Here is a 27694-nt window from a genome sequence, read left to right on the forward strand (position 1 = left end):
ACACTTAAGCAGTTCTACTACACAATAGATAAATAAATAAAAAAGCTGCGTTAGACAGGATTAACTAGACATACTGACCAGCTCAAATAGACAGAAGTGTGCTATTTGGCAGACCAATCCAAACTCATCTATCGGCATGTCCAGCCCACTCATTATCTCAGCCTATTATGGCTTGCGAGAAGGTTGTCAACTTTTTCTGTGGCTAAACCAACTAGGCTCGTAATTTAACAATTTATTCGTATTTACAGATGGCATACAAGTTGTTTGTAAGGCACATGAAAGTTCACATGTTCAAGAAGGCATTTCTACCCCAAAACACATTTTGATTAAAAAATAAGTTTACATTCAAACGGCTCTCTTGTTAAGTAGTGACCTGCGACATACGCCTGGTTTCCTGAAACGGGTCACAAGTGTGGAAAAAGGGAAGGGGTCTGAATACTTTCCCGAATGCACTGTATTTAAAAGATCTATATCCGAGTGAAGGGAGTTGTAAAGTAAGAATTGAACATGTAAATGTTCATTCATTGTCGGAACATAGGGTTTGTAAGTTTACAAATTTATTTTAACGTTTACATTTCATGTTTCACGCATGGCTTTTCTTACAATCCTAACAATTTACATATGGATTTTCTTACAATCCTAACGATATGTATATTCAACCTTTTTGGCAGCTATCTTGCTCCATACAAGTGGGGTTTCAGAAATGCGGAACCGCAGATCACTCCAAAAGTAATTAATAATTAACGATCTGCTTAACGTGGACATATTTTATGCAGAGTAAACCCTCTTGCTTCACATATGCTTCTCTTCTCTACTACTAGTACTACGGGTGACCAAATTCCGTCCAAAATAAACGACCACACAACTGGTTTGTAGGGTCACTGCGAGATATCTAGTCTTCGGAAATATGACACTTTTTCATCTGATTGCAGGTTGGATCGGTTATTTGCTTATTTGCCTGCTTGGTTTGATTTTGATCGCGTTTCTATGTTTTTGTCTTTACATAAAATATATTCATCTGAAATATGATCACATACCGGGACCACCAAGGGATAGGTGAGTCAGTATTATGTAACTTGAATATTTATTTTAAAATGCTTAGCTAAATGTTAGTTTCAACTATATTGAGAGACGACATAACGCATCAGATTTGTTGATAAGGAACTACATTAGGTGAAAGTTGACCTCAACAGCCGTCAGGGTCGCTGTTTCACCTGCCTTTTTCCTTTTCACTAGGTGAAGGTATCACTCATGTCATAACCTCCTTATTTGTCATTTATGGATTAATTTGTCTCTTGTTCTCCCCCAGTTTTATATTTGGTCATTCCCCAACCTTGCTGAGGGAGATGCGCAATGATCGATTTGTCCACGACAAATTTCTGGAATGGTTTGTTGAATGCTACACACACATTGAATCAGTGTTGTTTATCCTGGGACAATAAATAGAGATATATTTTATCTTTGACAGGTCTGAGACATATGGACCGGTCTACCGTATCAACGAAATGCATGTTGTGGTGTTGTGTGTGACCTGTCCTGAAACCACCAAGGTATACCTGATAAATTACTGTAATTATAATCTCTGATGGACTGACAACGTAAACATCGGGCCAAATAAGCAAGATTTTAGTTCTGGGTTAACCAAGATTAGGTTAATTATACATTTTACCATGTAATTTCTGAAATTAAAGTGCTGTAAAATAACCCATTACCCCAATTGCCCCTTCAAACCAAACTGACACTTTGCTTTGTCTCCACAGGAAGTTCTGATGTCACCTAAGTACCCCAAAGACTCACTGGTCTACAAGCGTCTCTTCAACCTGTTTGGACAGAGGTGAGTCCTCTGGTATAATTAATGTTATCTAAATATACTTCCTACTACTATTTATTGTGATAATGTTTTGGTTGGTACCAACTCTTTCAACATAATCCCTCCTAATGCTGGTTTTCGCCATGCTGGTCACTGGTCAGTTAATTCAGGTTTAGGGTAAATACTCTGTTGTCCTTCTTCTTCATAGGTTTTTGGAAATGGCCTGGTCACAGCACAGAATCATGATGAGTGGTACAAACAGCGAAGAATAATGGACCCTGCCTTCAGCAGTCTGTAAGTCACTTATCCATTCACAGGTGTAATAATCCATTGATCAATCCATCCAGGCCATCCATCTGTTCATCCATCCATCATTGCTGTGTATTGTTAGGTACCTGCGGGGTCAGATGGGTGTTTCAAACGAGAGGGCAGAGAAGCTGATGGATAAACTGGCAGACATGGCTGACACCAACACAGCTGCCAACATGCACCACTTGTTCAACTGTGTGACACTGGATGTCATCACTAAGGTAACGTTCACTTCCTGTTTCCCCTCAGATCACCACACTGCACTTACACTTTATTCTTTCTGTTATAAAGCTACATTTGTTTGTATATCTGACAGTAACATTGTCATACAGGCAGTTTTTGCTAATGACAACTGATAACACACTCATTACCTAAGCTATTACAATTTAGTCTCACCCAAGCCAATGTGCTAGCTATATAGCATAACTAGAACCAGGAGTTTACCTTATCATGTTGTAAGATGTTGGTCATCCTCTGTTTTTATATCATCTGTAGGTGGCGTTTGGAGTGGAGCTGGATCTGCTGAATAAGAGTGACTCTCCGTTTCCCAACGCTATAGGATGTGTCTGAAGGGAAGGGTCCACTATCCTCAAGAGACTTCACCTCCAGGTAAATAATGACATCCAAGTATTTTAGGGCTGCTTCTCGAGAATGATTGCTTATTGAATTTATCTATTTGAAATCCTACAGTTTTCATGCAGATTAAAATCCTATTGTTATAAGAAACAAATACCAGTTAGACACATTGACACTCATGAACAGTTTGTTCTAGTTCTCTTGTTGCCGTCCTTCCAAGTAGGAGGCCCTGTAAGATGTGGCTAAATGCACCATAATGCGTTTTACAGTCACAGTCCCTAGATGGGATTTAAATAAATGGTCGGATGTCATATTTCTAGCTCTACCCAAGAACAAGAAGTTCATCAACGAGGTGAAGAAGTCTTGTCAACTGCTGCGTTCGACAGGCAGACAGTGGATCAACGAGAGGAAAATGGCCGTCCAAATGGAGAGGACGTTCCAAAAGACATCCTCACACAGATCCTCAAGACGGCTGACAAAGGCATGTTGTAGTAGCCTGATCCTAGATCTGTTCGTGCTGTCTTGCCAACTCCTGCCACTGTTCAAGACAAGACGGCACAAACAGATCTGGGACCAGGCTAACATTGGAAACCTTTTTACCTGTGGCTCTGCATGTAACATTGTGAGACAAGTGTTTGCTAAAACAGTCATGTTATTGATGAGGTTCAGTAGCACTATTGTCTCAATGCTGTAAACTGATATATATATCCATCATTTCCGTGTGGCTCAGTGGTAGAGCATGGTGTTTGCAACGCCAGGGTTGTGTGTTCGATTCCCACTGTGGACCAGTACGGGGGAAAAAAATGTATGAAATGGTATGCATTCACTACTGTAAGTCGCTCTGGATAGGAGCGTCTGCTAAATGACTAAAATGTAAATTTCAGAGGAAAACATAGCAAACGATGACGAGGAGCTTATGCTGGACAACTTTGTGACGTTCTTCATTGCCGGTACGTCTCCCTGAAACAAGTGCTATACTTTTTCTATAATGTTAGGAGAATTATGTTCTCAATGTTCAATTAAAATACTCAGTCTGTAACCCGGATTTTGTAAGATTCTGTTGAATGAACAGACAGAGTCCCAGCTTACAAGAGGCAGAATGTTTATTCACGACGAACGTTCTGATGTCCATTGTACAGAGACATCATTATATACCAGGCTCCGTATTTACGCACCACAATACACACAACATTAAGGCCCCATATCTCTAACACTGTAGATCATTACCCAGGCTGACAGTTCATTCCTCTGAGATTAGGGCTCCTCCCTCCCATATCATAACCCCTCAGAGTTCGAGCTAGGTCAGTCAACCACAGTTTAACAGTTCTTGGTGTTTACTTAAACACACAGACACTCATTCCTCTCTTATCCTAGTCCAACCTCGTTAGACTTATGCTTAACCCTTTAGTTACCCATTCTACATGCTATAAAAACCATATCCCTAATAGTTAAGTTTCAGGGTAGAATTATTTAATCATTACATTCAAACATATAAATCCCTAATATAAATATATATACATATATACACTGCTCAAAAAATAAAGGGAACACTTAAACAACACAATGTAACTCCAAGTCAATCACACTTCTGTGAAATCAAACTGTCCACTTAGGAAGCAACACTGAATTGACAATAAATTTCAGATGCTGTTGTGCAAATGGAATAGACAACAGGTGGAAATTATAAGCAATTAGCAAGACACCCACAATAAAGGAGTGGTTTCTGCAGCTGGTGACCACAGACCACTTCTCAGTTCCTATGCTTCCTGGCTGATGTTTTGGTCACTTTTGAATGCTGGCGGTGCTTTCACTCTAGTGGTAGCATGAGACGGAGTCTACAACCCACACAAGTGGCTCAGGTAGTGCAGCTCATCCAGGATGGCAAATCAATGCGAGCTGTGGCAAGAAAGGGTTTGCTGTGTCCTGTCAGCGTAGTGTCCAGAGCATGGAGGCGCTACCAGGAGACAGGCCAGTACATCAGGAGACGTGGAGGAGGCCGTAGGAGGGCAACAACCCAGCAGCAGGACCGCTACCTCCGCCTTTGTGCAAGGAAGAGCAGGAGGAGCAACTGCCAGAGCCCTGCAAAATGACCTCCAGCAGGCCACAAATGTGCATGTGTCTGCTCAAACGTCAGAAACAGACTCCATGAGGGTGGTATGAGGGCCCGACGTCCACAGGTGGGGGTTGTGCTTACCAGCCCAACACCATGCAGGACGTTTGGCATTTGCCAGAGAACACCAAGATTGGCAAATTCGCCACTGGCGCCCTGTGCTCTTCACAGATGAAAGCAGGTTCACACTGAGCACATGTGACAGACGTGACAGAGTCTGGAGACGCCGTGGAGAACGTTCTGCTGCCTACAACATCCTCCAGCATGACCGGTTTGGCGGTGGGTCAGTCATGGTGTGGGGTGGCATTTCTTTGGGGGGCCGCACAGCCCTCCATGTGCTCGCCAGAGGTAGCCTGACTGCCATTAGGTACCGAGATGAAATCCTCAGACCCCTTGTGAGACCATATGCTGGTGCGGTTGGCCATGGGTTCCTCCTAATGCAAGACAATGCTAGACCTCGTGTGGCTGGACTGTGTCAGCAGTTCCTGCAAGAGGAAGGCATTGATGCTATGGACTGGCCCGCCCGTTCCCCAGACCTGAATCCAATTGAGCACATCTGGGACATCATGTCTCGCTCCATCCACCAACGCCAGTTGCACCACAGACTGTCCAGGAGTTGGCGGATGCTTTAGTCCAGGTCTGGGAGGAGATCCCTCAGGAGACCATCCACCACCTCATCAGGAGCATGCCCAGGCGTTGTAGGGAGGTCATACAGGCACGTGGAGGCCACACACACACTACTGAGCCTCATTTTGACTTGTTTTAAGGATATTACATCAAAGTTGGATCAGCCTGTAGTGTGGTTTTCCACTTTAATTTTGAGTGTGACTCAAATCCAGACCTCCATGAGTTGATAAATTGGATTTCCATTGATTATTTTTGTGTGATTTTGTTGTAGCACATTCAACTTTAAAGAAAAAAGTATTTATAATTATTTCTTTCATTCAGATCTAGGATGTGTTATTTTAGTGTTCTTTATTTTTTTAGCAGTATATAATACAGTTGAATTCGGAAGTTTACATACACCTTAGCCAAATACATTTAAACTCAGTTTTCACAATTCCTGACATTTAATCTTAGTAAAAATTCATTGTTTTGGTCAGTTAGGGTCACCACTTCATTTTAAGAATGTGAAATGTCAGAATGATAGTAGAGAGAATGATTTATTTCATCTTTCATTTCTTTCATCACATTCCCAGTGGGTCAGAAGTTTACATACACTCAATTAATATTTGGTAGCATTGCCTTTAAATTGTTTAACTTGGGTCAAATGTTTCGGGTAGCCTTCCACAAGCTTCCCACAATAAGTTGGGTGAATTTTGGCCCATTCCTCCTGACAGAGCTGTGTAACCGAGTCAGGTTTGTAGGCCTCCTTACTCGCACACACTTTTTCAGTTCTGCCCACAAAGTTTTTATTGGATTGAGATCAGGGCTTTGTGATGGCCACTCCAATACCTTGACTTTGTTGTCCTTAAGCCATTTTGCCACAACTTTGGAAGTATGCTTGGGTCATTGTCCATTTGGAAGACCCATTTGCGACCAAGCTTTAACTTCCTGACTGATGTCTTGAGATGTCGCTTCAATATATTCACCTAATTTTCCTAACTCATGATGACATGTATTTTGTGAAGTACACCAGTCCCTCCTGCAGCAAAGCACCACCGCAACATGATGCTACCACCCCCGTGCTTCATGGTTGGGATGGTGTTCTTCAGCTTGAAAGCATCCCCCTTTTTCCTCCAAACATAACGATGGTCATTATCCTCTACGGGCCACGGGGGCAGTATTGAGAATTTTGAAAGAAATATGTGCCCATTTTTAACTGCCTCCTACACCAACTCAGAAGCTAGGATATGCATATTATTAACACATTCGGATAGAAAACACTCTGAATTTTCTAAAACAGTTTGAATGGTGTCTGTAAGTATAACAAAACTCATATTGCAGGCAAAAACCTGTGAAAAATAGATTAAAAAAAATGAGAATTTTGTGACTGTACTATTTAGTGTCATTGTTTTAAAGATACCACAGTGAGAAAGGATTCAGTTCGCAACTCCTACGGCTTCCACTAGATGTCAACGATCTTTAGAAAGTTGTTGGAAGCATCTGTCATGAATACAGACCGAATTAGAAAGCTTACAAGTTGACACGTCATCACTTCATTTTTTGCGCCTGCGCATGAATCTGAGAAGAGTGCCTTTGTCATTATCGTTTATTCTAGACACTTGATAGGTTGTGTGAAAATATTACTGATGTTTACTGATGTTTCACGTTAAAAATGGAACAAAAGATTAGTGCTAAACAACGTTTGACATGTTTAAACAAACGTAAATAGATTATTTACTAGGTTTTCTTTAGCTTTTCGACGTGACTTTACACTGCCCACCTCATTTTGTGGGAGCCTACTGAACGCTAACTATTTGGACATAAATTATGAACTTTGTCAAAAGAAACCACATTTGTTCTGGACCTGGGATCTCTGGCAGCGCCTTCTGATGGAGATAATCAAAGGTAAGGGGATATTTAGAATGTTATTATCGATATTAGATGATGCTAATGCTAACGGTATAGCTTAGCTTAGCTTAGCATATAGCTTATTGTTGTTAGCATAGTACCCAGTTTATGCAAAATGTGATTTCCCAGTAAAGTTATTTTGAGATCTGGCCATTCGGTAGCAATTACGAGATGATAATATATTATTCTTTGAATGACAATATTATAATTTACCAATGTTTTCGAATAGTAATTCCGTGATTTTTAATGCTGGATTCACTGGGTGCATTCGAGCCGAAAAAAATTCTGAATTTCACCGCGACTGTAAATGCTGTTTTTGGATATAAATATGAACTTGATGGAACTAAAAATGCATGTATTGTATAACATAATGTCCTATGAGTGTCATCTGATGCAGATTGTCAAAGGTAAGTGCATAATTCTAGCTAGTTTTCTGTCTGTTGATGCCCTTCTTTGAATTGGCTAAACATTACACGCAGCTATTGTCAATGTACTCTCCTCACATAACCTAACTTTATGCATTCTCCGTAATGCCTCTGAAAATCGGACAGCGTGGTTAGATTTAGGAGATATATCTTTCAAATGGAGGAAAATAGTTGATTATTTGATTTTTTGAAATGATTACTCTTGCAGTTTTGAATTCCCCGCCATGGTCACATGACAATGAATCCCAATACCGGGATAAGATCGGGATAAGATCCTCAACAGGTATGTACATGTAGATAGGGGTAAAGTGACTATGCATAGCTAATAAACAGCGGGTCAATGTAAATAGTCTGGGTGGCCATTTGATTAGTTTAGTTGTTCAGCAGTCTTATGGCTTGGGGGTAGAACCTGTTAAGGAGCCTTTTGGTCATAAACTTGGTTCTCCGGTACAGTTTGCCGTGCGGTAGCAGAGATGACTATGGCTGGAGTCTTTGAATTTTTTGGGGGCCTTCCTCTGATACTACCTAGTATATAGATCCTGGATGGCAGGAAGCTTGGCCCCAGTGATCTACTGGGCCGTACACACTACCCTCTGTAGCGCCTTCTGGTCAGATGCCGAGAAATTGCCATACCAGGCGGTAATGCAACCGGTCAGGATGCTCTCGATGGTGCAGCTGTAGAACTTTTTGAGGATCTGGGGACTCATGCCAAATATTTCAGTCTCTTGATGGGGAAAAGGTGTTGTCGTGCCCTGTTCACAACTGTCTTGGTGTTTTGGACCATGATAGTTTGTTGGTGATGTGGACACCAAGGAACTTGAAACTCTCGACCCGCTCCACTTCAGTCTAGTCAATGTTTATGTGGCCTGTACGGCCCTCCTTTTCCTTTAGTCCACAATCAGCTCCTTTGTCTTGCTCACATTGAGAGAGAGGTTGTTGTCTCTGACCTTCTCCCTATAGGCTGTCTCATCGTTCAGTGACACTGTGTCGTCAGCAAACGTAATAATGGTGTTGGTGTCGTGGGTGATCAGGGAGTACAGGAGGGGACTAAGCACACACCCCTGAGAGGCCTCAGTGTTGAGTATCAGCATTATATCCTTTGCGTACGACTCGTTGAAGAAAACATCTTCATCCAGTTCCAGGGGAGTAATTGTGCTACAAAGTAGTACAAAGTAGCACAATTCGTTGAGAGCCCGTAAAATGACAGCCATCTCCTCCAGCGCCATTCTATCAGCCATCGTAAAACATTGTATAACGTACAATATGGTTTCTGTTTATAGATGTCAGTTCCAATTCTGAGTCCTGGATCTGGTTTGTAGCGCCATTGCTGTCACTGTCAGGCCAATGACAAGACAGCACAAACGGACCTGGGACCGGTAGATCATTTACCTGAGACAGGTAGGTCATTTTCCCCAGGTCGTCAAAGCTGATTTCCTGTTTCATCCCGATGACATCATCCACTTCCTGCTTCACCCTGGAGAGGTCAGAGACACACAACTCAACCAACCTGTTTTTATTACAGAAAGGATCAATAATGAAAATAGAAATGATGAAAACAAGTCCTACTTCGTCAATATCTCTGGCAGCCTTCCCAGTTCCATGACGGCAAAAGCTATTTGATTGGCTGTTGTCTCTTGCCCTGTCAAGATTAAAACAAACTAAAGTAATGTCAATGTTGTTTCTTCAAATTTCACTTGAGCGGGAAAAACTATATTACTAAGATGGATATATATATATATATATATATATATATATATAGCTGAAGTCGGAAAATTACAAACACTTAGGTTGGAGTCATTAAAACTCGTTTTTCAACCACTCCACAAATGTCTTGTTAACAAACTATACTTTTGGCAAGTTGGTTAGGACATCTACTTTGTGCATGACACAAGTAATTTTTCCAACAATTGTTTACAGACAGATTATTTCACTTAAAACTCACTGTATAACAATTCCAGTGGGTCAGAAGTTTACATACACTAAGTTGACTGTGCCTTTAAACAGCTTGGGAAATTCCAGAAAATGATGTCATGGCTTTAGAAGCTTCTGATAGGCTAATTGACATCATTTGAGTCAATTGGAGGTGTACCTGTGGATGTATTTCAAGGCCGACCTTCAAACTTAGTTCCTCTTTGTTTGACATCATGGGAAAATCAAAAGAAATCAGCCAAGACCTCAGAAAAAATTGTAGACCTCCACAAGTCTGGTTCATCCCTGGGAGCAATTTCCAAACGCCTGAAGGTGCCAAATACATCTGTACAAACATAGTACGCAAGTATAAATACCATGGGACCATCCAGCTGTCATACCGCTTAGGAAGGAGACGCGTTCTGTCTCCTAGAGATGGACATACTTTGGTGCGAAAAGTGCAAATCAATCCCAGAATAACAGCAAAGGACCTTGTGAAGATGCTGGAGCAAACAGGTACAAGAGTATCTATATCCACAGTAAAACGAGTCTTATATCGACACAACCTGAATGGCCGCTCAGCAAGGAAGAAGCCATTGCTGAAAACCACCATAAAAAGCCAGACTACGGTTTGCAACTGCACATGGGGACAAAGATCATACTTTTCGGGGGAAATGTCCTCTGGTCTGATGAAACAAAATATAACTGTTTGGCCATAATACCACAATTACCTTGACTAGCCTGTACCCCCCACATTGCCTCTGTACGGTAACCCCTGTATATAGCCTTGCTATCTTATTGTTACTCTTTTGTTTTTTTGCTTTAGTTTATTTAGTAAATATTTTCTCAACTCTTATTTTTCTTGAAACTAAATTGTTGGTTAAAGACTTGTAAGTAAGCATTTCAAGGTAAGCTGTTGTATTCGGCGCATGTGAAGAAAAAAATGGATTTAAAACTTATTACTAGTATACTAATATACTATTTATACAATACTTGTACTATATTAACAGCAGTTGTGTGACCAACTGGATGTTAACCCGGTTGGTCTGCATGCTGCAAGACTGTATTAGCCGGCTGAGCTAAAGCCTAGGCATTGCATCCCATTATCAGAGTTGTTTCCACTTCATTTCAACCAAAAAAATCTATGTGATGACTTGGAAAACTGATTGGTTTTGCAGAAATCCTTTTAACCTAAATCAAATGACATGGTGACAATTTTTATTGACAATTTTTATTGATTTCAAGTTGAATTTACGTTTACAACTAATCAAATGTAAATCAAAACTAGATGTTGAATTGACGTCTGTGACCAGTGTGATTCAGTTCAGGGAGCTAACGCAAGTGTTCAAGTCTCAGGTCAGGTAACTCTTCACATGGTTAATTAATCAGCATGGTGTGTTTGATTCATATCATCTCCCCCCGTTAGGTTTTGAAGGAGACTCTAAGGTTGTACCCTACAGCACCAGGCACTTCTCGCTTCATCCCCAACGACATCGTCATCAACGGCATCCCCATCCCAGCAGGAGTCTCATGCGTCGTGAGTAGTCACCTCAAAAACAATGTGGATGAGTGATGAGTGTTATTGTATGTACCCATAGACTTCGTCATTGCGCTAACGCTAGTTAGCATTTGCTCGGGAAACTACCTCTAACTTCCTTCATACTGGACACAGAGACATAAAATAGTATCCAGGAGTTCATCTGACTCTGGAGGAAAAGTATCCCTTTAATATCTCTAAGTTTAGTTGTGGTGTTAACATGTGATACGCTGTGGTACCTCAATGTAGTAAAGGAAGGAAGTAGCCTTGTCCAAGCCAATATGGCTCATACCTCAATGTAGTAAAGGAATGAAGTAGCCTTGTCTAAGCCAGTATGGCTCATACCTCAATGTAGTAAAGGAATGAAGTGTCCTTGTCCAAGCCAGTATGGCTCATACCTCAATGTAGTAAAGGAATGAAGTGGCCTTGTCCAAGCCCGTATGGCTCATACCTCAATGTAGTAAAGGAATGAAGTAGCCTTGTCTAGGCCCGTATGGCTCATACCTCAATGTAGTGTCATTGTATCATTGACTTTTTCTCTGTTTCACTGTAAACATAGAATGTCTCAAAACACCATGATTGTGTAATGAAACCATGACAGGTAGTGCACCTAAGCTGAGATCTGTGTGTTTGAATGTAAAATGTTAATACACAGAATGTGTTTTAAAACAGAAGTGTAGGAACTCTGAAACACCCAAAGTGGTTCTTCACTCTGAATATGGGTGTTTTTAAGAGAGCGTTGTGAAAACCCATTTTGGGGGTTCAGTGAATGTAAAAGGCTGCATCAAAACTCTAAAATGGTGTTTCTCATACAATCAATGGTTTACAAATGCAAGTCATTTCAATGATTTGTTAATTTAATTTTACTAAAGTAATGTAAATCCAACTGAATATGTTACTCAAAATGTAATGATCTTTTATGAGGATAACCAAAGTGAGAGACAATAGATTGATTGAACTCATTGGAAGTCTTTGGTTTTAATCACGTTGCATTTCTTATCTTGACGCATGACTCTGTTTTTAGAGGATTGTGGGTAATTCAACATTTTTAGACTATGATTCTTTCACACAATGTTTTTACATGTTTGAAGAAAGAAGCCTATATTTGGTATTAAGCAGTTTGTTGTGTAAGGGATCATGATGAGCGGATATCAAAACTGTGAGGCAATTTGACGTTCAATGAGGACAGCACCCATTCCCACATAGACAAAGGAAATGACACCAAAAGAGAATGGATCTAATTCTGCTCTAAACAGAACTCGAAACTCAAAATAGTGTTTAACCTTTTCTGTTAGTGCTCCCTGTCCCCGGGAAGGTGTTGCTTGTTGTAAAGTTTGCTTAACTATATATCTTTGTCTGTCATGACTACAACACAAGGCATATTGAAACATGGTGACAGCGGTACTCAAAACAACCTGGATCTCACCGATGTAAATGAAGAATACATCGCAGGCGGCAGTTTGAAAAAGTGCCGCGTTTACAGGCTAGTCATCGCGCCGAACGTCAATGTGACTCTGTGCTAAAAACTTAAAGTGATCAATCCACGCAATAAGAAAACCTACCAAGTTGAGTTCATCGTAGTCAACAAGAATGTGCACAGGCCCATTCTAGGCAGTAAGGCTATCCAGTGTCATGACGTTGGCCTGTGGGTAAGGTTATGACCCCGCCATAAATACCTTTCTCCCTTCCCCTCTCTTACTGACCCTACTGAAGGACTGCTGTCCTGTTAAATATAGAGAGTCTGGGAACATAAAACAAATGGGGAAAGGAACCATATTTACATAATAAAACCAGTTGGAAATATGCTTGATAAAGTAATGAGTATGGAGGTCAGTTCATTGTTATCTGGGACATTATGATTGATGACAGCGACATAAACTGTACCTGAGAAAGTATACACCTCTAGTTATCAGAGTCACATGGAATGGTTATGCAATTGAAATGTTTGATATTGAAATTGTTTGTTAGGAGATTAAATGTAATTTTAGCTTCCAAATGAGAGAATTGGGTTTTCATAAGGAAAGTGCCCTGCTCGATCAGTGGCCCAACCCTGTGAAGAGACATGGGGTTATAAAGGATGAAACACCTCCTTCCCCCCTCCACTATATAAGCCTTGACGAAAAGATAACCAGTTAGTTCCAGTACGGGAGGTCTGCAGCCTCTCGTTAGAAGGACACACATATCAAGGACAGAACTAAGCCAACCTCGGGCGTGAGCTATGGTATGAACTGGTATGAACTTTGAGCTTATTCACTACAGAAGTGATACTTCCTAGCCGTTGAGTTAGCCGCTGCTAACGTGGGCTAGGAAAGGACGGACGACGGATCCAGTCTAACAACCAGACGAAGATACCACCACGTATCCAATTTACCACCAGAGACATTCTTCCACTACAGGAAGATCTGTTGGCCAACCTGGCCAGCATCTACGACCAATCTACCGAAGCGCAGCTCAGAGTAAATATTTATTGCATTTTCCTTTTCCAAATGGGCGGTAATTTAGAATGCATAAGATAATGTATTTACGACAGCATAGCTGCTGTTTCTGTGTTCCTAAATCTTCCCGCCCTTTCATTCAAGCCCAACCCCCTTTCCTTTGTGTAACCAGCTTTCATACAGGTTCCGTTCACCAGGGGTGAATTCTGTATGACATCATTGGTGTTCTGTGTATTTGTAATTCTGTGTGATTAGTTAGGTATTTAGTAAATAAATAATTAAACCCAATTTTACAGTGCCTTCTCCACTGTTAGCCCAGAGTATACTCTGCTTCCTAAGAATTTAACATTGTTCAATGATCCGGAAAGGGTCTGAACAGACATATTTGGCGCACCCTGTGTGGACTCTAAACTAGGTAGCACGTTTGGGTAATTTCGATAACATATGGAGCCCCCGTGCGAGGAATCTAAAATAGGATGAAGCTTTCATTTTGATTCAGCCTATATAAAATTGAAAAGCAGATTACATAATATACCAAGTTGATTATATACATTAGGGAATTGTAGACCGGAATTATTGGTGCGTGTGTGCTCTGGAGAATTGCCTCCGTGTTGTGCTCTGAGGTAGTCAGTGGCGAGCATAAGCTATACAGTTCTGTAGGAGGACTGATAAAGCTATCTGAGAAATAGCGCGTTTTGCCAAACGCTGGGCTATTTCTGCCTCGCGCGTTTCAGACGTGTGTTGGCTAGGTCATTATTAATTTCTCGAGCGAGGACAAAGACCCAGCCGATTGAAAGTTAGGAGAGATTAGCTTGACCAGCTTATAAGTATCTCTCTGTCTGTCTCTCGCGTTTCGATGCGAGTAGACCAAAGTCCTGCCCTGGGTACTTCTGTTGATTTCAACGTGTGCCAGTACTTTCCTTCAAATAATTAGTCAGGTGACACTCAAGTCGTTACTCATGATATCCAGACGGATATCGATGTCTTATTCAATTGAACTAATAAGTGAAATTGCCAGATTTACATTCTCAAGTGGATCTTTTAAAAAAAAAATATCCAAATTGATGAGTTTTCTAAATGAGACATTGTAATCTTTTTTCCACATTAACCTAGATGAATAAACCTCTCAGGTTAATTAAAGTTTAAATCCCAAATACCCTATACAGGTTTGATTTATCATTAAAATTGATCAATCAGTAAAATTTGGTTTTTGCAAAACCCATTCAGTAATCCAGTACTGACAGAAGTCCCGCCCCAGCGGGAATCCCATGTGGCTTCGGCCCAAGGAAGAAGTGTACCATAGTGGGGGTGTTCCCAACATTTGAACTACTGTTTACACTTATGATATCCAATCAATGGAGATTGTATGGATTATCATCTCATTCAATTTAATAAGTTAAATTGTTGAACATACCTTAATGTTCTTCCAATCAAATGAGACACTTTTAAAACTTCTCATATTAACCTGGATGAAGCAACCTCAGGTTAATTCAAGTTTAATACCCAGATAGCCTACCCAGGTAGGATGAATCATTGCCATTGATTAATTCATTCAATTTGCTTTTGCAAATTCATTCACATCCAACTTCCACATTACTGGTACAGTACTGATGGTTCGTCAACATCTATAAATAGATTAAACTTGTCTTTGCAGCTTCCAATGAATTCCAAACCCAAACATTGGAAAAAAAATAGGAACATTTTTCCTCTAAATTTTCTAATAATGTGCAAGCTACCAAAGGAGGTGGTCACCACTCCTCCGCTAATTAGTGAACCTCAACCCATAAAAGGATCGATCTCTGAACTCAGCAGGGATACCAACCCTAATTATGACATTAGCGAAAACAGCCGAAATTGCGAACGCTCTCCAAAATCAACCATCAAACACAGGCTTTGTGACGGTTCTCCACTTTAGCACTTATGTATCGCCATCAAAGGTTGGCATCGATCCAATACCACAGTGCACATGAAGCACGTGCAAGACATGGCTAACATGAGGGCACAGGTGGAGAGAACTAAGCAACTATTGACAAAAGCAGGAAATGAAAACATTCTGCTAGTCGAGGAACTGCGTTTGAAATCGGAACAATTAAAAGTAATTGCAAATACTTATGACGATGAACGAGCACAAGCTCTTCAACAAATCGTCTTCCAGGAAAAAAATCATATGCTACAGGAACAACTCGATTTAGCCAAAACTAAATACGATGATGTCCACGCCAAACTAGATAAATCTGAAGAGTTATCTACAAACAGGAGCGCTCAACTTGACAACATGCATGCTGTTTTGTTGAATGTTACTCAAAATAACACGGTACTCCTCAAAGCGCTGCAGACCAAAGACGATCAGTTAATGAACCAGTGACAAAGTTGGATGACAATCAGCAGAACTTATTGAAGTTGCTGACCAAATGAATGATGAGAGAACTCAGGTGATGAGGATGGAAATATTGATTTCTAAGCAAGCAGAGGAAATCTCATCACTGAATCTCTCGCTCCGTACTCGAGACCTCTATCTGCAAACCATGACAGATAAGTTTGAGACCGAAAGGAGCAGGTGTGACACTCACTGTCCAAAATTGGTACTCTAAGCGCTCAAGTGGACTCTGCAATGCAGCAGAAGACCACCCTTAGGTACCATCTGGAGGAAGTCCAGAATGGTCACGCCCTACAGCATGACTACCCATCCAAGCAACCGGAGTCCGGTACTCAAAGGAGTGAAGACGATAGGTTTCAGACATTGCCTCCATCATGTGTCCCTCAGCCTTCTCCTCTTGGCCATTCGGCACTGAGTAACATGGAGCCTCTTGGCCAACAAAGCCAAAGCTTGGCTTCTCCTCTTGGCCTGTCGGCCCCAATTTCTCCACAGATGAAGCCAACCCTCTCCGCCCGCTTGGCGCGGAATACCTTGACAAACTCAAGAATTTCCCCACCTTTGACCCCGTTCCAGGTCAGCCAAACGATACTGAGACGTTCCTAGCTGACATAGAGGACGCGTTGGATGGCTACCCGAACGCTACGGGTTCTGACAGGGTTTACCTGTTGAAGCGAACGTCGAATAGACACGTGACGAGGTTCATTCGCCTACAACAGCAACACGTGCTAAATGACTACGCTAAACTTGCCACAGCTTTGAAATTAGAATTCAGTGGTTCTGCGACTCGCAAACACAATAGCTCACTGGCTAACACGGTCAAACAAGCTCGGAACGAACACCCACAAGCTTTCTATCATAGGCTTTGTGCAGCTTACTTTGGCCTACTCACGGAAACAGGAATGGAAGAGCTTTACCATTCAACAAATGTTTCTGTCGAACATGTATCCACCTTCATTACCTACTTGGGCCCTGCAGCCCACGTTGGCTTGCCTATCTTACAACTCAGAGAGCTTGCAAGCACAGCTTTTTGAGGCATCAAAAGCTCGCAACGCTAAGAGCCCTGACCACTCGGTTTTGAAGTTTGACCAGGAGCACTCACTCCAGTTAGAGGGTGCATTATCAGGTATTGGAGCGTCGAGAGCTGACGCACAACAAACAGTTTCTACCACGAAACCATGATTCCAATAACCGCCGTGGTCGAAATAACTGTAAAGTACGTCGCCTTCAAAATGACTACCGCTACAATCGACCCGTTCCCTACGTTCCTGCACCAACCCACAAAAAGTGTCAGAGCACAAGGGTAACAAAGGGTTGAAGGACGATCAAAACATAGACCAATGTTCTCCAGAAGTCCCACTATGGGAAGAACTTAAGCGAGAACAATTTGAGAAGCCCACTCAAAATCGGAAAAGTCAATCTGCTTCCATCTTGAACAGACATGGCACATCACGTCGTTGCGAACGACCACTCCACTTTGTGGGGAATATGTCCACTAACCACGAATCTAAACGGCCATACCGGGAAACAGTCCTGGAGGACTGCTTAGCTTGTCATGCGCTAATTGATTCGGGTGCGACAATATCACTCATCTCTCAAACATTGTTTGATGATCTCAAAAGGGCTTTGAGCCAACTAAACCTTGGTTAAAAGTGGAACGATGCGACACTACACTTCGAGGGGTCACTCAGACTACCTCGCCTCTCACATTGAGTCATGCTGAAACTAAACTTCCAGGACGTATCGCTCGTTCATCCTGTGTATGTTACCAGCCTCGAAACTGTAACCCTGCTACTTGGAGCAGACTTGATGGATCGGTTACTCCATTGATGGATTGGAAAACCAACCAGGTATGTCACAGGCCACAGTGCCTTCTCCACTGACCACACTGTCTTCCCCTAACGCTAGCTGCAATGCAGTCATTCACGAGGGTATCTGTCAAAGCACCCCTTGGGAAAAAGACGTTTAGACACCTCTTGGTGCAGAATCCGATCCAACACATTCCATTAGCCAATTGATTGACCATTCTTTTCATGATTTCGAGCCAGCTGTCTCGGTGAATGAGCAACTTCCCTCCTTCTTGCAGTCGTGCAATACGGTAGTTGAGATGAACTTCTCTTGCCCTTCGGACACTTCCGCAAGCACTGCGGCCGTCTCAGCAGAAAAACATTGATGCGCAGAGTACACTCTGCTTCCGATGATACACCTTCTGCTTTGTTGGGGACTGGTCACCCCTTACAATGACACTATGGGCGTCAGTCCCGCAACTGACCCGATGACTCCCCACGGTGAAACACTTTGCGATATCACAGACCGATATCCTCGTCTCAGTTTGCAGGTACTGAAGAGGTTTGCCACACCGCGGACGCGGGGGTGGTGACTGACAGAACCTCGACAGCCACTGAGGGTGTTGACGCACAAACCCCAGGAGATTTGGTTGAAGGTTACAGCCATTCTCATAATAACGCGGCCACTGACAACTCGTACATAGGGTCAGACCTTTTCGTTTGAGACTCGGACACCAACACCACCCGCTGGTGGGGGGGGTCCCGAGACACAAAGGGGGGGAATAGTAGCCCAGACCCATGATGAGCCTCATCGAGGCCGGTGGGGGGGTCAAGACTACGACAACACCGTACGAGGCCGCCAGAGCATAAATCAAATCTAGTTGTAAACTCCCTATGAGAACAGTGAGAGCAGACAGGCCCCTAGACGGGGTTTTCTTAGAACACATCTAAGATAGTTCTGAGGTGTACCACACTGGTCGTAAAGGAAGTCCAGTGGACTTGTCCACCTCCAAAACAAATGGCAACAATAGTCATTCCTATGCCATGTGTAGGTTCACTACAATACAACTAGTAATATGCTCCAATCATGTGTTTCCGGTAGATAATATTTCAGATAAATCGGTAGGACAACTGACCCCTTGAATACCCAGTGCCAATACCACAGTCAGTCCAGCACACTCAGTAAGAGGATTAGTAACCTCACAAGTTAAATTGCTATTGATAAAAGCGACATAGAGTCACTCAGAGTGCAACACGGGGAAGGGAATCTCCGTGCACTCTTCCAATGGTTAACACATGCCGACTAATAAATAGAACCCTCCGTTCAGAGAAAAGTTATTAGAAGTCATGAAGCATGATCACACCACGTACGACTGGTCTAATACTTAGAGTACTTCCGTCTTGAGGTTAGCTCCTCCGTGGATAACATAGCTATGAAATAGACTTCATACCTAACGGCCACTACCAATAGTGGAAGACACCGTGACTTGTATAAAACTACTACAGACTCCCTTGACACCAATTCTGACTGACCTCCAGGCATTGACCGGAAAATTACCTGACTACGTCGACCCATTCTGAACAAGTTGTAATCTGCCAGAATACTTGGTTTTCTTCCCTTGACATGCGCGATTGTGTAAGCATAAACGCACATGCACAACGGAACATCCAATTAGGATTTATGCTAGGATCACTTAAGGGTCCAAGCAAAATACCAGCCTTAGTAAAGTTGAACATTTACTTCTAGGCCTTTGACTCCTACAGCACTCACCAGTTTTCTAACCAGAAGTCCATAGGTCATCCTGTAGACTGCCCAAAACTAGTGCCATACAGCTGTAGACTTATCATATATTTGTCAACTTAGGATAGTACCCCTAAGCGCCACCCCGCAAATTAGGAAAGCCCTAGATATGACATTAGACAATGCCATGATAGGGTCATTTTGCCAAGACCATGGACGTAGATAGAATACAGTCCAATTAGATGATTAAGGTGGCATAACTATTTGGTTTTGTTTATGCTTTCATTAATTTGTTCATTTTCTTTGGCACATAGAAAGTGATAGAGCCATAAACCAACTCCCCCATACAACCATCAGTTAGTGCCACAACGCCGCTCATTGGGAGGAAATGTAATGATATATTTCATGAGTGTGTGTGCGTTGTTAACATCTGCCTAAGTTACTGCCCAGATATCCCAGTCTGGACGACCAGACGACGGGTCCGGAACGGCGATCCCAATCCGAACATCCGCTGCCGAGTCATGGAACGGACATCTTCATTTGCAGAGACCCTACCCGGGTCGACCACCAGAGGGGGACTGCAATAGCAACCACCAACTGGACATCTGCTGCCCAGCCTTGGAGCGGACTTCATCATTTGCAGACACCCTACCCGGGTCGACTGCCAGATGGGGACCACAACGATGATCCACAACCAGGACAACCCACGTTCATTTTTATGTTGGTTTATAACATGCAATTTAATCGCAGATTGAACCCAACATGGGGGGACTGTCATTACGTTGGCCTGTGGGTAAGTTTTATGACCCCCCCCATAAATACCTTTCTCCCTTCCCCTCTCTTACTGACCCTACTGAAGGACTGCTGTCCTGTTAAATATAGAGAGTCTGGGAACATCAAACAAATGGGGAAAGGAACCATATTTACATAATAAAACCAGTTGGAAATATGCTTGATAACGTAATGAGTATGGAGGTCAGTTCATTGTTATCTGGGACATTATGATTGATGACAGGACGACATAAACTGTACCTGAGAAAGTATACACCCTCTAGTTATCAGAGTCACATGGAATTGTTATGCAATTGAAATGTTTGATATTGAAATTGTTGTTAGGAGATTAAATGTAATTTTAGCTTCCAAATGAGAGAATTGGGTTTTCATAAGGAAAGTGCCCTGCTCGATCAGTGGCCCAACCCTGTGAAGAGACATGGGGTTATAAAGGATGAAACACCCTCCTTCCCCCCTCTCCACTATATAAGCCTTTGACGAAAAGATTTCCAGTACGGGAGGTCTGCAGCCTCTACGTTAGAAGGACACACCACATATCAAGGACAGAACTAAGCCAACCTCGGCGTGAGCTATGGTATGAAACTGGTATGAACTTTGAGCTTATTCACTACAGAAGTGATACTTCCTAGCCGTTGAGTTAGCCGCTGCTAACGTGGGCTAGGAAAGAACGGACGACGGATCCAGTCTAACAACCAGACGAAGATACCACCACGTATCCAATTTACCACCAGAGACATTCTTCCACTACAGGAAGATCTGTTGGCCAACCCCGCCAGCATCTACGACCAATCTACCGAAGCGCAGCTCAGAGTAAATATTTATTGCATTTTCCTTTCCAAATGGGCGGTAATTTAGAATGCATAAGATAATGTATTTACGATAGCATAGCTGCTGTTTCTGTGTTCCTAATCTTCCCGCCCTTTCATTCAAGCCCAACCCCCTTTCCTTTGTGTAACCAGCTTTCATACAGGTTCCGTTCACCAGGGTGTGAATTCTGTATGACATCATTGGTGTTCTGTGTATTTGTAATTCTGTGTGATTAGTTAGGTATTTAGTAAATAATAATTAAACCAATTTTGTATTGCTGATTCAACTTGTTAGCCAGGGTTCGTGAGATAACCAAGAATTGACAACTTTCATTATGAGACTGAAATAAGATAAGGGTTAATATTGACTGCTATCGATGTAAAATATTACTAAGTATTTTAAGAGTTTATTCGGAAGATAACGGGCTCTATAAACGTTCTTCTGTGGTGCCCCGACTTTCTAGTTATTTACATTTACATGATTAGCTTAATCAGGTAATATTAATTACAGAGAAATCATTTTATAAGTTAGCATGTCATATCACTTAATCCGGCATAGCCAAAGACACGACACCAGGCAATGGAGTTGATTACTGTGCAGCATCACAACATCCTGGCCATCGAGGAAAACAACAGGATCCTGGACTAAAGAGCAAATTAAACAGGAGTACTCTGATGTAATCCAGGGAGATGGATGCCTACCTGGCAAACTGAAGCTGCAAGTGGGTGAGCGAGTGGAGCCCGTCCAGCTGCCAAAGAGAAGAGTGCCAGTAGCACTATATAACCACTCAAAGAGGAGCTCAGTGGTCTAGAGAAAAGAAGGATGATAAAAGCAGTTGAAAAAAGCACAGATTGGATTAGCAGCCTGATCGTAGTGAAGAAACCGTCTGGAAAACTAAGTGTGTATTGATCCGAAGCCTCTCAACAAGGCACTCAAGAGGAGCCATTACCCACTTCTCACTATTGAAGACGTGCTGCCAGATCTGAACAGAGCACACGTGTTCTCTGTTTGTGATGTAAAAAATGGATGTTGTCATGTGGAACTGGAGGAGGAATCCAGCTATCTCGCCACGTTCTCTGCTCCCATGGGATGCTACAGGTGGCTGCTCATGCCAGTGGGAATCAGTCCAGCCCCAGAGATCTTTCAGAGGAAGTTGAACCAGGCAATGGAAGGTCTTCCAGGAGTCAAACTCATTGCAGATGACATCCTGCTTGTGGAGAAGGAGACAACGATGAAGCGGCGACTCTGGACCATGACAAAAACCTGAAAATGCTCCTGACGGATGCAGGAAGCTCAATATCAAGCTGAATCCAGAGAAGCTGCAGCTCAGGCTGAAGGAAGTGCCCTACATTGGCCACCTGCTAACATCAGAGGGGTTGAAAGTGGACCCAGGAAAAGTGACAGCCATCAAACAGATGCCTAGGCCTACAGATTGTGCAGGGGGTGCAGCGCTTCCTGGGCATGGTAAACTACCTAGCTAAGTTCTGCAGCCACGCCACGGAGCTCTGCGAGCCACTGCGACAGCTAACACACAAGGACTCACTGTGGGAGTGGTCAGAGAGACATGAGCAGGCTTTCAATAAATCAGGGATACCATTGCACAGACCCCTGTGCTGAAATACTACAAACCAACAGAGCAGCTTGTACTACAGTGTGATGCTTCAGAGAGTGGGTTAGGAGCAGCCTTGGTGCAGGGAGGACAAACCAATAGCATACGCCAGCAGAGCCAGACAGAGTAATGGAAAGTGGAATCGGCAGTGAAACAGCCAAAAGACTGATGGCAAAGAGAGCAGGTGCTGACCCATACCTGGCCATGCTGGATCACAGAAATACCCCGTCACAAGGAACAGACAGCAGCCCTGCAATGGTGCTCATGGGAAAACGTACAAAGACACTACTTATAATGAGTGAAAATCTTCTGAGACCGAGGATGGCAAACTGTCATCTGGAGAAGTTCAAATAAAGACAGCAGAAACAGTCAAAGTACTACGACACCTCTGCTAAGGATCTCACAGAGCTGCAATGAGATGACAGGGTGAGTTCAGCCACTCACAGGACAGAAACAGTGGTGGCAGAGGGTCACAGTAGTCAGACCTGTGGAGCAAAGGTCCTATGAGGTGAAGACAGAACAGGGACAAGTCTTCAGGAGGAACAGGCGACCCCTGAGGAAGAGCAGAGAAATAGAGGAGGATTTCCCCACTGTTGAGGAGCCTGGTACAGAGCCAGTAAACAGAGGACGAGCTGACGCCCAGCAGGGTGCTGAACACAACCTAGACTTGGACGCTGCACCTCAACAAGAAGATCCAAACATCTCAGGTCAAGCACCTCCTGATGTAATCAACACTCCCCACACAAGGTCTGGTAGGGCCATCCGAAGACCTATACACCTGAAAGACTTTGTGCGAAAGTAAAAATAATAATAATGAATGGACAGTCCAGAGACAGTAAACAAATATTCAGTTCACATTCCAGTTTTTTGCAGACTACAAGCCAAAGTTAGGTGGAGTCTGCCTTTGTTGTTAAAAAAGAACATGTAGCAATATTGATGTTACACAGGAAACGGACACCAGTTGTTACTTTATTAATGTGCTGGTTGACAACATTACTAGTAAAGTTTGCTTAACTATATATCTTTGTCTGTCGTGACTACAACACAAAGCATATTGAAAGAGTTTTGGTGTTACAATGCACTTCATTTTAACAGTGTAGTCAACACCTCCATTAACTATTTTGGGTGTGGGTGTACTTATTTTATTTCCTAAACTGTCTTAAATATTTTATGTTTGCCTCTATCTTGTCTGTTTACAGTTCAGTTCGTATGTCTGTGGAAGGTTTGGATAAGTTCTTTGAGGACCCGCTGAAGTTTGATCCAGAGAGGTTCCATCCAGACGCTGCCAAGTAAGTCACACGATACGTTTTTTATTGTTTTATTGTTTCGTAACAACATTTGAATTGATTAAAGCAGAACTTCTCTCGTTGAAACCGGCATACAGTACATTCAGAAAATATTCAGACCACTTCACTTTTTCCACACTTTGTTATGTTGCAGCCTTATTCTAACATGTATTTAAAAGTCAATTTTCCTCATCGATCTACACACAATACCCCATAATGACGAAGGAAAAAAAAGGTTTTTAGACATTTTTGCAAAATTGAGCTCAGGTGCATCCTGTTTCTTCCATTGATCATCCTTGAGATGTTTCTACAACTTGTTTGGAGTCCACCTGTGGTAAATGAAATTGATTGGACATGATTTAGGAAGGCACACACCTGTATATATAATCGAGGGCAAGATGAACGGAGCAAAGTACAGAGAGATCCTTGATTAAAACCTGCTCCAGAGCGCTCAGGGCCTCAGACTGGGGGCGAAGGTTCATCTTCCAACAGGACAACAACCCTAAGCACACAGCCAAGACAACACAGGAGTGACTTCGGGACAAGTCTCTGAATGTCCTTGAGTGGCCCAGCCAGAGCCTGGATTTGAACCTGATCTAACATCTCTGGAGAGACCTGAAAATAGCTGTGCAGCAACACTCCCCATCCATCCTGACAGAGCTTGAGAGGATCTGCAGAGAAGAATGGGAGAAACTACCCAAATACAGATGTGCCAAGCTTATACCCAAGAAGACTCAAGGCTGTAATCGCTGCCAAAGGTGCTTAAACAAAGTACTGATTAAGGGTCTGAATACATATTTAAATGTAATATTTACAAAAATTCTAAAAACCTTTGCTTTTTTGCTTTGTCATTATGGGGTATTGTGTGTACATTGAGGGAGAAAAAAACGAATAATCCATTTTAAAATAAGGCTGTAACGTAACAAAATGTGGAAAAAGTGAAGTGGTCTGAATACTTTCCAAATGCACTGTATGTGACATCGATATTAGTCAGAAAAATTTAATCCAGTGCCAAAAATTAACTAAAAAGGCAAGTAGGTTAACCTTTTACTGCAGTTGCTAGATCAGGGTCACACAGAATGATTCTTGGTAGTATTAAACAAATTTACAAGGCGACTCCTTGATGCTGGCCTTCTAGGCAGAGTTCCTCTGTCCAGTCTCTGTGTTATTTGCCCATCTTAATCTTTTATTTTTATTGGCCAGTCTGAGATATGGCTTTTTTCTTTGCAACCTGCCTAGAAGGCCAGCATCCCAGAGTCGCCTCTTCACTCTTGACGTTGAGACTGGTGTTTTGCGGGTACTATTTAATGAAGCTGCCAGTTGAGGACTTGTGAGGCGTCTGTTTCTCAAACTAGACACTCTAATGTACTTGTCCTCTTGCTCAGTTATGCACCGGGGCCTCCCACTCCTTCTATTCTGGTTAGAGCCAATTTGCACTGTGAAGGGAGTAGTACACAGCGTTGTACGAGATCTTCAGTTTCTTGGCAATTTCTCGCATGGAATAGCCTTAATTTCTCAGAACAAGAATGGACTGATGAGTTTAGAAGAAAGTTATTTGTTTCTGGCCATTTTGAGCCTGTAATCAACCCACAAATGCTGATGCTCCAGATACTCAACTAGTCTAAAGAAGGCCAGTTTATTGCAGTTTCAGCTGTGCTAACATAATTGCAAAAGGGTTTTCAAATGATCAATTAGCCTTTTAAAATGATCAACTTGGATTAGCTAACACAACGTGCCATTGGAACACAGGAGTGATGGTTGCTGATAATGGGCCTCTGTACTCCTTTGCAGATATTCCATTAAAAATCCGTAGTTTCCAGCTACAATAGTCATTTACAACATTAACAATGTCTACACTGTATTTCTGATCAATTTGATGTTATTTTAATGGACAACAAATGTGCTTCTTTTTCAAAAACAAGGTCATTTCTAAGTGACCCCAAACTGTTGAACGGTAGTGTATGTAGTTGATTTCGCCCACTAACACGGGATAAACAGCTGTGGTGATTGCGCTCTATCCGATGGCAGAACACAGACAGTGAGACAACCTGCCCTCTAGCGCAGTGGATCAGATAACATGTCGCGCATTTTTTACTTGAGAAATACTGCACTAAACACCTTAGCTAGATGTAAATTGCGTGACTAAAACCTTGTCAACAAAAAAAACACAATTAATTACAGATTTCTTGAGTTAACTTGGACTATTTTGAGGAAGTGATACTGCCTTTGTTCCTATGGTGTCTCATGCAGTGGTGGAAAAAGTACCCCATTTTCATACTTGAGTAAAAGTAAAGATACCTTAATAGAAAATGACTCAAGTAAAAGTAAAAGCCACCAGTAAATAGTACTTGAGTAAAGTCTAAAAGTATTTGGTTTTGAGTGTCCAGTAAAAGTATAAATCATTTAAAATGTCTTATATTAAGCAAACCAGACGACACGATATTCTTGTTTTTTTTTATTTACGGATAGCCAGGGTCACAGTTCAATACTCCGACATAATTACAATCAAAGCGTTTGTGTTTAGTGAGTCTGCCCAATTAGAGGCAGTAGGGATGACCAGGGATGTTCTCTTGATAATTGTGTGAATTACACAATTTTCCTGTCCTGCTAAGCATTCAAAATGTAACAAGTATTTTTGGGTGTCAAGGAAAATGTATGGAATAAAAGTACATTATTTCCTTTAGGAATGTAGTGGAGTAAAGTAAATATAGATACCCCAAAAATTTACTTAAGTAGTAGTTAAATGTATTTTAACTTAAGTTCTTTACACCACCTGGTCTCATGGGGGACAAGCATCAGTAACTGTCACATCGAACCACACCCCCAAAAAATACATCTTGTTTTCTTAATGAGCAACAGAAAAACACATGCGGAACTAACAGACATGTTGTGTTGTTTCTGTCCTGAAGACCCTATTACTGCTACTACCCCTTCGCCCTGGGACCACGCTCATGTCTGGGACAGACCTTCGCACAGGTGAGCAGACTGTCCATATGAAATACATTGAAACAACTTTATTTGAGAGTGTTCTCTGCTGATCCTATTATCCATCCTATTTAGATTACTCCTGGACTTCTGCCTCCAATATAGACTTTTTTTATTTTAATAGTTGAGCACACCAGATTTGTCATCCTTTAAACAGATCTGTTGTTCACAGATGGAGGCCAAGGTAGTGATGGCCAAGCTGCTCCAGAGGTTTGACTTCAGCCTGCTGCCTGGCCAGTCCTTTGACGTCCTGGACACTGGGACTTTGAGACCAAAGAGTGGAGTGGTGTGTAACATCAGACACAGAGGACAGACACCCGCAGCCTGACCTGACTGGGACCTGAACATGACTAGCACTTCTCTATAACTTGTCTTATTCCTTATACTTTCTAGTGGAGCAAATACCCTCTGTCTTATTCAAATATCTAGCTATTTTTAATGAAAATGGATTTTGAACAATTGTTTATTTTTTGTATCAATGGTGAAATAATATCTTAAATATAACGGTTCTATGTGACGAAGAGTTACTAGGACAGACTTGACATAGGAGTGTTTATATTTGTACCGATTCCTTGTTGTTAATGCACCCTTATCATGTTGTTGCTCTGCAGTATACCATTAATCACATAATATAAAGGTTACTATGCAGTATACCATTAATCACATAATATAAAGAGATTTATAAAGTA

At 42.1% G+C, this 27694-nt stretch overlaps 1 pseudogene; it reads left to right on the forward strand.

Moving 5' to 3' along the window:
- Positions 1 to 775: 775 nt before the first annotated feature.
- On the forward strand, positions 776 to 27694 carry LOC115175201 (cholesterol 24-hydroxylase-like; annotated as a pseudogene).

This window comes from Salmo trutta, chromosome 35 (genome assembly GCF_901001165.1).
Source record: "Salmo trutta chromosome 35, fSalTru1.1, whole genome shotgun sequence".
Lineage (NCBI taxonomy): Eukaryota > Metazoa > Chordata > Actinopteri > Salmoniformes > Salmonidae > Salmo > Salmo trutta.